This window comes from Etheostoma spectabile, chromosome 2 (assembly GCF_008692095.1).
Source record: "Etheostoma spectabile isolate EspeVRDwgs_2016 chromosome 2, UIUC_Espe_1.0, whole genome shotgun sequence".
In the NCBI taxonomy this organism is placed as follows: Eukaryota; Metazoa; Chordata; class Actinopteri; order Perciformes; family Percidae; genus Etheostoma; species Etheostoma spectabile.
The window spans coordinates 29,465,177-29,477,583 of NC_045734.1; the positions used below are offsets into that span (position 1 = coordinate 29,465,177).

Genomic DNA, 12,407 nt, shown 5'->3' on the forward strand with positions numbered 1-12,407 from the left:
TAAGTCACATCCCAAAAAACTGAAAAAAGAAAATCCCTTATGGAGACAGTAAAATTGAATTTCCTGAATATCGACTCAAACTTTGTACGTTTGAATCATCTGATTTTCTCTTAATTGGTAAATGTATAACGGGTTATGGTTGTGACCCGCCATAAAACAAAGAAGAAGTATTATTCATTTATTCGTTTCATCATTTATTTCCGCTTTCTTTGCAGACACGGTGTCACGAGGTTCAGAGAATTGGACCACACAAATGAAGAGACAGCCAGGCAGTGGTGAACTTGAGGATTTAAATACAAAAAAAAAAACAAATACAACCAAAGAAGTCGTCTAGACAGCAGGCCAAAATCCTCCCAGAATGTAGAGGAAGCAAAATAACAGGATTACCTAAAAACTGGAACGCAGAGACTACGGGGTGCACTCCACACACAACGACTCAAAACCATACAATGACCTGACACCACACATAGACAAGACAGAGACTAAACACACACGGTAACAAGGTGAACAAGGAACACAACGGCGGGAAAAACACAAGGCAGGAAGTTAAACAAGACTACAAAATAAAACAGAAAACTGAAACATACACAACCCTGACACGGGGGGGGTCAACAAAGACAGATCAGTGGACGAAAATATAACAGCTCTTTTAGATAGTTGTCGTCTGGCAGTTACGTGCACCTGTGTGATCATAGCGACGTTGCGATAGCGTCGCTGTCGTCTTATTACAGCTTGACATGTCGCTGGTGCAGTATTAATCATTTGTAGGCAGAGACAAACTTTGTTTGAAAATGTAAGCTTGACTGTTATAACTTGACTGAATGAAAACACCTTCAAATGTGTCAAATGTATTCAATGTACCAATTTGACAACATGTGACGTCATTAGGCAGAGGTTTTTTTTTTATTGGCTTTAAAGTCGTTGGATGAAAACACACTTGTTTTTAGTGAATTTCGGATCATTCTTAAAAGTGAATGGAAATGTAGCTGTGGTTCGTTCCTGCCACGAGTACAGCAAAAATCGGACATTAAAATGAGTAGGGTTCTACCCAGATATACAGCAAATGCCTCATTCCACAAACTCAAAACACACAATTCCTCCTATGTGTGGTAGTCTTGTTATGTAAGTCATTGACAGTTAAGTAGCGGAACACCGATCCAAAGAGTGGCATTGCATAATCCAGCTGTGTAAGTAAGTAATGATATAAGTGATCCACCCACTATCAATGTATGTTACACAACTTGTGTAAGTATCAGCTTTCAAAATCATCTGACGGCTCTCCGCTTCCTTCCACCGAAGTCAAGCCAAAATATCCCGGATATAGGCGACGCCATCTTGTAAATTTGGAGCCAAAGTCTGCATCGTAGAGATCGGGCGGTGGAGCCGAGGTCGCGACCAATCACGGGTCAATCCCTGTGCCGTTTCAACCCATTTTAATAGCATCAAATGACTAATGACTAGCGCTTTGAGCAGTTGTTAAGACTGGAAAAGCGCTATATAAATACAGCACATTTACATTTACATTTACTAATAAAAACCATGAAAAAATACTTGCAGTTTGGCCCATTAACATGGAGGGGGCGAGGCTTATGACCCTTAGATAACCAAGGCCACCATGAGGCCTTGCAAAACATTACAATGTCATAGTGAAGTTGACCTTTGACCTTTTTACACATCACATCTACATTGTATCTTATTAGACATTTGTGTGACGTGTTGTTATAAAAGCATTGGAATTCTTGAGGTATGGCTCCAAACACTGCAGTCAGCGCTGTCGCCGGCATGGAGCCGTAACAATTCTGCAACAAAAATGGTGAAAGAGAAAATAACCAAAGAAATTACTGTGAAAAATAAAAGAAGACATTAGGAATATTTTACTCCGCTGGCACTCTCAATCCCTCCTCACCCTTTGTGTGTGTTGCCATGTCCAGCCAAACGACCTCTCCTGGGGCAACGGCTGCTCTATTTGTTTTATGACTTGTTGTAAAAGTGCCATCCAGTGAACAGCAGGACTCTGTAGTGGCCTTTACGTTGGGCCAGATATATGTATGACATGTGTGCGTGGGCTTTCTGTTTGCTCTGGGTGTTTGAATAGTTTCAACTGAAACATGCCCTGACCAGCAGCCGGCCACATAATGACTTCAGAGACATTAATGACTGGTTCATCAGCAATAGGAACAGGGTTATATTTGATAAGAAAACACAGCAGAGGTGATCCAGTGTTTTTTCTTTTGCTAACAGGGACCAAAAAAGATTCTTTGTAGTGATGCCATAGAGGAAGCACTTTCCATTTGTTCATTTATTTGGTATTTTAACGATAAAGCAATACGTAAAGGCTACTTTACAGATTCAGATTATTAATACAACATATTATCAACAAATGAAATAACACACATAAAGTGAATAAAAGTACCACCACGTTTTTAAGCTTCTAAAGGTGTTTGGTGTTTTTAGCCTAGGGTGACCGGACGTCCCCGGTTTCAGGGGACAGTGCCCACTTTTTGGTGACCTGTCCCCAGCTGGATCTGTCCCCGGAATTGTCCCCGGTTTTCACTGTGACTGACAGACCCGAAATTTGGATGAAAGAAAGTAAACATTGACCAAACGTAGCCAATAGTCGCACACCCTACACACACAGGTTTAAGACAGCCAGAGCCAGCGCTGCTCAGAGCTCAGAGAGGTTTTAGAATTAAAATTACTGATTATTTACATAGAGTCTGGTGGGTTTAGCGAACGCAATTTAGGACATTTATGTTTTAAAAAAGGATCTTAATCTTCAACAGAAAGGTTAGAAATTCCTTCCATAATGTTGTCAGACAATTCAAATATTAATCTGAGTCTGTCAGTAGCAAAACGAGCACTTTTATGAACACAAATGCAAGCTGGACAATTGTCCTATTAACTTACATTGTAGCTTGTTTCTCTGCTGCCGACTGCAGCAATCTCGTTTTATAATATTACTTTAATAGTTTTTATTATATCCAATACTCAATGAGCTGTTGCAGAAACAAGTCTGAAGCAATAAAGCTCTCAGATAAATGTAGTTCAGTAAACATGACAACATTATGAATTATTAGGACTTTCTATCTTGAAATATTAGGACTTTCTATCTTGAAATATTAGGACTTTTGGTCTTCAAATATCAGGACTTTCTATCTTGAAATATTAGGACTTTTGGTCTTGAAATATTAGGACTTTTTGTCTTGAAATATTGGGACTTTCTATTTTGACACATTAGGACTTTCTATCTTGAAATATTAGGACTTTTTATCTTGAAACATTCCCCTCTGAGGTGTAGTGGAGTGGAGTATCAAGTAGCAGCAGGGGTGATTCTAGGATCAGACCTTTGGGGGGGTCAGCCCCTAATGAGAACAGCTCTAGGTCTAGTGTCCCCGTTTTAAGTTTTACAAAAATGAAAACATGACGTGTTTTGGAGGTATATACGCTTCTTAGCTGAAAATGTCCCCGGATTTTGTCTGAGAAATCTGGTCACGTAATTTTGGCCCCAAACGTTGCATTCCAGGCAGCGCTGCCTGAAAGGCACTAGGATTGGGCAATGGTCAGAGTCAGTGTTACAACATTCCTGTATGGGAGAAAAACCTGCTCTGATTTATTGGCATTTCTTTTGGTTTTGGTGGAACCTGTGTACGTTCAAAGGTTGTTTTAATCGGGCAACAGACAACTCAGATTGGACAGATAGTCTAGCTAGCTGTCTGGATTTACCCTGCAGAGATCTGAGGACCAGGTAACCATAGTCCTCAGATTGGACAGATAGTCTAGCTAGCTGTCTGGATTTACCCTGCAGAGATCTGAGGACCAGGTAACCATAGTCCTCAGATTGGACAGATAGTCTAGCTAGCTGTCTGGATTTACCCTGCAGAGATCTGAGGACCAGGTAACCATAGTCCTCAGATTGGACAGATAGTCTAGCTAGCTGTCTGGATTTACCCTGCAGAGATCTGAGGACCAGGTAACCATGGTCCTCAGAAATCCACCGGAGGTCAGAACGCAACACAAAGAAAGAGGACGGTAATGGACATCCGGCCAAAATGAGGGACATCTGCCGGAATTTCCAGTGACACTTGAAAAATCCTGGAAATGAAACATTGTTTATATACACTACAGAATTGCTGTTCGGTTATTTGATCGAATACACTTATTTAGTAACCAAACACATTAATAAATAATAAGGTCTCGGGCAAAAAACAGGAACTCCCTCTTCAGGGTCCTATCATGTCTGTGGATTTTGGGGCTTTATTGGTGCATGTTGTCAAACAAATGTTCAATAAAAAACAGTTGACACACAGTAAACCTGAGCTTTAGCCACTTCATTGATAAAGCAGCATGTTAATGACAGAGTACACCATGTGCATGGACAGATGGTCACCCGGAGTACACGCCTTATTATAGATTTTAAAGGTGCACTATGAGGTCCTGCATGGTTTCAGCGTGATTTCATTTTAGTCTCAAATCGCAGGCATCTCTTCTTGATCCACTAGCTGCCTGTCCCCTAGAGATTGGCATGGTTTTATTTCAGTCAGCCTAACATCTGGTTTGATCTGCACTGAGACCTTATTTTATGCCTGTCTCTAAGTATGGTGAAGGGTATGTGATGATGGGGGGCTAAATTAATTCCAAACGCCAAGGGAACTTTATCAGGAATGCACCGTATCCTGAGCCATGACATAACTGGCCTTTAGTAACCAACCTTTTTAGGAATTTTAAGGAAGAATGATTTATGTACAATACATTATTCATTCACAAAGAAAATTGGTGTCCTTAAAGGTTGGATTTTCCTTAACTTTTTTAATCAAGACATTAAGATCAATTTCCGAAAGATGTTTTTTTTAGTCCTTTTTTTAGTCAAGTTAAGCATGGGTGTGTTCACTTATGCTAAGCACTCTACGTGCTCACGGCGCACGTTGAGCCTCCGTTAACAGTTAACGGGAGTAAAATGGATTATGGGTAATTGTATTATTGCTGACTTTACAATATGACTTCCCTATTTGCTGTTGTAACAGGTGACGTTCCGTATGTTTTAAACATAGCCTCTGAAAACTTGACCAGATGTCTCTATATCACAATTAAGAAATGTGAGAAATATACAGTGTGAGAAAAGATGATGGTTAGAAGAGAGAAAGAGAAGTGGTCAAGGAAGAAACAAATGAGCAAAGAAAGAAAGAAAGGACAGGCAAAATGATGAAGACACGAGTGAGGTAAGGAAGGGAAAGAAAGTAGGAAGAGAAAACTGAGTGTACTGAGAGAGAAGGTAGAGAAAAGAGATGGAGAAAAGAAAGGGAGGACAAGGAGGATTGTAGGAAAAGATGGAGTAGAGAAACGTATGAATTGAAAAAAAAACAAGGAAAAGAGAGAAAGTTAGGAGAGATACTCAGAGAGAGGGAGGACGGTGAAACACTTCACGTAGCGTGTCTATTTAACATCGGCTTAACACACACACACACACACACACACACACACACACACACACACAACCCATGGTAGAGCCACTAATAGAAAGCCAATATGAGTAGGAGAAAGACCAGAGCTTGGGGAAATGAGAAGCTGGACTCACACTTGATTTTCTCCTCCAGCGTTGTCCCCAATGTGGCCTATTGATTTGAGAGACTGATGATGAGTGGTGCTGCTGAGCAATATGGCCGCTGAGTGCTCGAGTGAGAGATGGAGAGAAAGAGGAGAGAGGAAAATAGTCAGAAAGCCACTGCACTTAAATTGAACTTTTCGCGCGGTCCTCTCGGAGTATTTCTCCACCGAGCTTTTCATGTTCAGTGCTCTCTGATACATCCTTGAAACATTCAGCGTAGTTACTTTGAACCTTTAGCACACCACTGGAATACATTATATAAGATAGATGAAGGTTACAAAATGTATTTGCTGTGGTCCAGATATTCTTATTGATCTCAACTTCAACTCTTTATAAAAACATCTTATTTCTAAAGGGTGAGTCATGCACCTGCTTTAAATCTGACCTCAGTGGTCAGAAAGAAGAGGGGAGACACCGACCAAGACCGGCCTTGACATGATGGATTCCGAAGGCCCCTTATCTTAACATTAACAACCCCAACTAAATGCCTAACCTTAACCATTACCTTCCCCCTAACCATAACTTAATTCTAACCCTAATCCGTCACTCTCTTACTTGGCCTACTACACACTCCCCACAAACACAAACAGGTTTGTGGCACTATCTTTGTGGGGACCCGTCATTGACAAAATGGATTCCCAAAGTCCCTTACCCTAACATTAACCATCACAACTAAATATCTAACCTTCACCCTTACCCTCACCCTAATCATAACCAAATTCTAACCCAAATCCTAAAACCAAGTCTTAACCCTCAAACAGCCCTTTAAAGTTGTGGTGTCCAGCATTTTGGCCCCACAATGCTGTCGGGACCCCACAAGTATACTGAAATCCCAGATTTTGGACCCCACAAATATAGTTAAACAACAGCACACACACACGCCGGCTCTTCTATTCTGTTAATGAGATCAACGCACACACAAGAATGAACTTCAGGCCACTTACTTAGACTATGTCGAAAGCTCTGCCTGAGGCCTCCACACAACCATAAATCACGTACAAGGAAATAAATTTCATGTAAAAGTGCCCAGCATGAATACAAGAAAACCCCTAGGCAACAACATGATTGGAACTGAAACCTAACCATAACAATTGTTTTGAACAGAAACGTATAATCTGTTATTTTATTAAAAGCTATATACAGTATCATTATGAATGTACGCTAACCTATGCCAGCATCAGAAAGCATTTACAATTTAGATTAGTTCTCTATTTTTAAGAGATGAATTAACATAACTGTCAATCAGGCATATTTGTCTTTTCATTGAGAAAGGTTTGTGTCTTCATCCTTTCATAATAAGGTTTTAGATGTCTGCAGACTGAAGGATTTTGGGACAAATATTGTTGCTTTAGATGTGAATACCATTTTATTTTGAATTCATTTTATTGTTTTTTTTCCATTTCTTTTTTATATTTGAAAAATTGGGTGGCATTAAAAAAAAAAAAAAAGCGTTAATCAGAAAACAAAAGTTAGCATTAGGTGCTCGGACACAGGCAGCAAAGCTTTTAAAAAGAAAGAGCTAAACTGAACCTCTGTTGTGAACCTGTCAGTGTGAGCAGGGCTGCTTCCCTTCAGTCATCGGAGGCAAATTAACCTAAATTAAATATTAATAGCATGGGTGACAGAGTAAACTATACACCTGCTGAAAAAAGAAGACATGTTAGAGGACCAGGAAGGGAGGAGACATGGAGTGTATTCTATTGGCTTTAAACCTAGTAAGGATTAGCATTGCTAATAAAGGTGACAGATAGAGGGAAAGTGACATTTACAGACAGAAAATCAGTTTACAGTTCTAATGTATATCCTGAAAAGAAATACAATGGATAGAAAGGCCATTTCCATTCAAATCTACGTAGCAGAAGGGTCAGAGCGTTGATGCAAATTGTCAGAATGACAACTAACAACAATCACCATTTTGTTGTGTGCCAATCAAATGACAACGGCAAACAGGTCAATAGCCTTTCTATCCATTTTCTTTCTATTGTATTCTCATTTGAAATAACCTGGGATCTGAAGAACCATGTCTGATACTGTAGAACTACAACAGGGAATGACTTAAAGAAAATGTACACTGTACACCTTTGGGCACCTACAATTACTGTAAAGCCTGTCCCTTCAGAACTGTCCATAATGTTCATATTGTAATATAATAACACACTACTATTTATCCCAGTATCCTTGCACTATGCTCCATGTATAAATTATTTTTATTGAACTCTTCGTTCACTCATACCTCTATATTGTTCTGTTTAGAGTATGTACACTACCGGTCAAAAGTTTGGGGTCACTTAGAAATTTCCATTGCACTCCATTATAGACAGAATCCCAGCTGAGATCAGTTGCCTTGTTTTTTTAACCAGGGCAGCAGTTTTTAGATTACATTATGTGCTTACATAATTGCAAAAGGGTTGTCCAATGTTTTCTCAGTTAGTTTTTTAAAATAATATCAGATTAGTAAACAGAATGTGCCTTTGGAACATTGGATGAATGGTTGCTGAAAATGGGAAATGTAGATATTGCATTAAAGATCAGCCCCCCACTCAGATCAGCTGCTATCCTGTCTATAATGGAGTGAAATGGAAATTTGTAAGAGAGCCCAAATTTTTGACCGGTAGTGTATATATTGTGTGTATATATTAGTGTGTATATTTTTGTTTTGGTTGTTTTGCATGTGTAAGCACAGTGTGAGCAACAATGCTTGAAAGAAAAATTCCTCGTAAGTGTTTTCATACCTGGCAAATAAAGCTGAATCTGATTCTGATTGTACATCGCGAGCTATTCAAAAATAAAATTGTAATTTCTTTTATAATATCAACACTGCAATGCTCTCCAAAGGAGAGGTGTCAGTTGCCGCTGAACAAAACAAAGTCTCAAAGGAAGCTCGTATTTTGTCGTCCCATGCGGCCACAATGTAATCACCTTCCTGCCACAATGGGAGTACCTCTCCCGAGCTACAGGGTGCCTCGTACGGGCCCTGCCACATTACATAATGAGATAAGATAAAACTTTAGTGTCTGTTCACATTGCAGCTGCTTCAACAATCAGCATAACAACAGATAACTTCAAAAACACACGCATAAAAAAAAATCTGTGTGGCTACCCAGCAAACATCTGACACACACACGAAAACATGTCACTATCAAGAAAAGGAGACTCTCTCTTGTACCAAGTGCCATTTTTGGGTCAACCTATTACTGGGGAATTTAGCTAATAACTAAACTGTGGACACACGGGGACACACGTGGCTAAGTTCTGGTGCAGACGAGTGTAACCACGGCCTCACACATTACAGTAAGGTGGTTATTTCTTGCAGAGTAGATGGAAAGAGATTAGAATCGATCAAATTAATCATTTCCTGGGCCTTAAAGATATGTGTAACTGTCATATTTCTTTGCAAAAAAAATTGAAAAATAGTTGCAGTAAGGGTATAATCAATCAAAACCTGGCCAATAGTAAGTAGAGAAGCACACCGTGTTCTGTACTGGCGTTCCCAGTCAGACAGCTGGCACAAGCATATGTCAGCCCCAGCAGCAACCTGAACAGAGACACTAAACAGAGACACCAGAAGACCATGCACTGCTGGATATATATCTATATCTATATCTCTATCTATACATAGACATAGATATCCATCTATCTTCATCCGCTTATCTGGTATCGGGTCGCGCGGGCAGCAGCTCCAGTAGGGGACCCTAAACCCTTTCCCGAGCCACATCAACCAGCTCCGACTGGGGGATCCCGAGGCGTTCCCAGGCCAGGTTGGAGATATAACCACTCCACCTAGTCCTGGGTCTTCCCTGAGGCCTCCTCCCTGCTGGACCACCTCCCTAGGGAGGCACCCAGAAGGCATCCTTACCAGATGTCCCAACCACATCAAGTGGCTCCTTTCGACGCAAAGGAGCAGCGGCTCTACTCCGAGCTCCTCTCAGATGACTGAGCTTCTCCCTGAGGAAACCCATCTCGGCCGCTTGTACCCTTGATCTCGTTCTTTCGGTCATGACCCAGCCTTCATGACCATAGGTGAGGGCAGGAACGAACACTGACCGGTAGATCGAGAGCTTTAACTTCTGGCTCAGCTCTCTTTTCGTCACAACGGTGCGATAAACGGAATGTAATACCACTCACTCGCAAACAAGACCCCAAGGTAATTAAACTCCTTCACTTGGGGTAAGGACTCCCTCCCTACCTGAAGAATGCACTCCATTGGTTTCCTGCTGAGAACCACGGCCTCAGATTTAAAGGCGCTGATCCTCATCTCAGCCGCGTCACACTCGGCTGCGATATATATATATATATATATATATCTTTCTCGTATCTTTAACCTCTCTGTCTGCCTCCATCTATCTTACTTTGTCTTCATTTATGTGCCTATTCCCACTCTTTTCCTCGATCAGAAGAATAGCAGTGAGACTTGCAGTAAGGCAACACAAAACGTCAATGATGCAATGTTGGCATCCTGGGGTGAAACACTAGATTGCAAGCACCGCTTTTAAAAAGGTGCCAGAGAAGCTGAACTGAACTACTGTTGAAAGTTGTTCAGGTGTAAGATATTGGCTAGCTCTGTCTCTCGCCCTCTATCTATCTCTCTCTTTGTTCTATCCGCTGTGGTCTGTTTTTTCTGCTTTAAGATATTCAAGTATTCTCAATTCTTTACCGTGATTAAATTAGAAAGGCATACTAAATATGGTCAGAGAAAGCAGTTTGAATCAAACATTTACCAATGATCACATACTACAGTGTACCTGTATTGATTTGTCAAGGCAGACTCAAGTGCTAACTCCTAGTCTTCTCTTTGGCCCTGCTTTGCATAACTGCTTATGGTGAAACATTAGGCTGCCAAACTGCCCAGCTGGATATAATGCCATGCTGATATTTTTCCTTCATCGTGACCATTTTTATATATTGGCAATCTAACATATGAGTCACAGTCTAACTCGGGCACACACACGTTTTCCAGAGTGCTGTGGGGGAGAGGTCTTGTCTTTCTCCTGTTAATACAGTCAGCAGCTGTAAAGTGTGAATCTGGGTGGAAAAGCGAGATGAGTCAGCGGCGAGACACTGACACCAGGCAACGAGGTGAAAAAACAAAACAAAATAATCCGGATCATCACCTTCACTTCCTGTGGGAACAAAAAAAGTTGTACTTGAAAGTTCGTTATGTTTAGTGGAATGAAATAGATATCACACAAAATACGGGACAATCCTTAAATCATGTATCTATATATTTTGTGTGCCTGGTCTGCTTGAATTGTAAAACTCTGTTTTTATAGAAGTGTATGAGAAAATGAGCCTACTTCTCGCTTGATTTATTACCTCAGTAAACATTTTCATAATGAGTTCATGGCCTCACTCGCTACTTTCAAGTCTTCTTCATTGCAGCACAATGTTTATTTAGTAAATCATTCTCCCATTTATTTTAAAATAGACAGTAAAGCAGGGGACGCTTTGAGACCTGTCAGTCAGGACATAAAGTAGGCGGGAACTTGTTTCTGGCTGTTTTCATCTTAAACTTTGACCCTCTCACTGTGTGTTTTCCCTTCATCAAAGTTAATTGGAACATTTTGGTCGCCTACAAATGGCTTGTTCAGCGTGTGGTAGCACCTCGCCATCGTAGCGTTCTAGCTAGCACTAGCGTTAGCTGGTAACTAAAGAGAAAGTCTGGCTATTTTCAACCAGCTCTGTGTTCTGCGGTACATGCAGATGAACAGCACCAACACCCAGAGGTCTGCTTTTTACAAATCACTGATAGACACGCATCATAAGGGTTGAAAATCGTCGACTTTCCCTTACACACTGCAATGAGCCCAGACGATACATTTTTAGCTTTTCTTCTATTTTACTTGCACAAAACCTTGGAGTGGTCATTCAATAAAATTAGACTAGCGTTGTGCATTAAAAGTGCAAATCTGGGCACCCAGATAGCTCAGTTGGTAGAGCGGGTGCCCATGTATAGAGGTAAACTCCTCAACGCAGCTGGCCCAGGGTTCGATTCCAGCCTGCGGCCCTTTGCTGCATGTCACTCCCCCTCTCTCTCCCCTTTCATGTCTTCAACTGTCCTATCAATTAAAGGCCTAAAATGCCCAAAAAATGCAAATCTTCAGTTAATTTCCCCCCTATTTTTTCATTGTGTCTGTTATTGCCACTCTTCATTACCCCCCCAACCGGCCCCGTCGGACACCGCCCACCAACAGCCTGGGTCGGTCCCAGGTTTCTCCCTAAAAGGAGTTTTTCCTCGCCAATGTTACACTTAACACTAGAACGGCCATGACGGTCCATTTTGACCGTTTTGAAATTTATATATGTAATAACTTTGCTCGATAAAAAAATACAATCCTGCTGGTTCCTGACTTTTCCTAAAAGGCTCTATATTTTAATTTAAAATAGTTTTTATATACATTACACACTAGGCAAATAAAATAAAATCACTTTTACCTATTTTGGCCATACACGGTTATTTTGACCGCTCTGATTTTCGCGGTATTGTTTTTAATCTTTCGCGCGGTTGAAGATGCATATTGGTTGCTTAGTTACTATCAGCGTCTCTGCCAAAGAAACGTCATAAGCGGTCTTGAGTGACTAGTGTTGGCATTACCGATGGGCCAAAGGTAAAGCCAGAGTCGGTAACGCTAGCTACCACCGTGAATACGCGGGGATGGACTCGCCAGGCGCTCGCTCTGTGGAAGGAGCGGTACACGGAGCTAGTTGGCCGGTGGCTGCCTACGTGTTTATACAACTTTATACATCCTCAAACTGGCTGGAATTGTGCACATCCTCTCCAAGGAGTGCACCAGCAGTGAAATTGTCC

The 12,407-nt window shown here is 41.0% G+C and overlaps 1 long non-coding RNA gene across 1 annotated transcript; it reads right to left on the bottom strand.

Moving 5' to 3' along the window:
* Positions 1–1,645: 1,645 nt before the first annotated feature.
* On the bottom strand, positions 1,646–11,052 carry LOC116702359 (uncharacterized). The gene is made up of 3 exons (XR_004335136.1): positions 10,860–11,052; positions 8,625–8,631; positions 1,646–1,657 (listed from the first exon to the last, which is right to left on the bottom strand). It is a non-coding gene; the product is annotated as an uncharacterized LOC116702359 (long non-coding RNA).
* Positions 11,053–12,407: the final 1,355 nt, after the last annotated feature.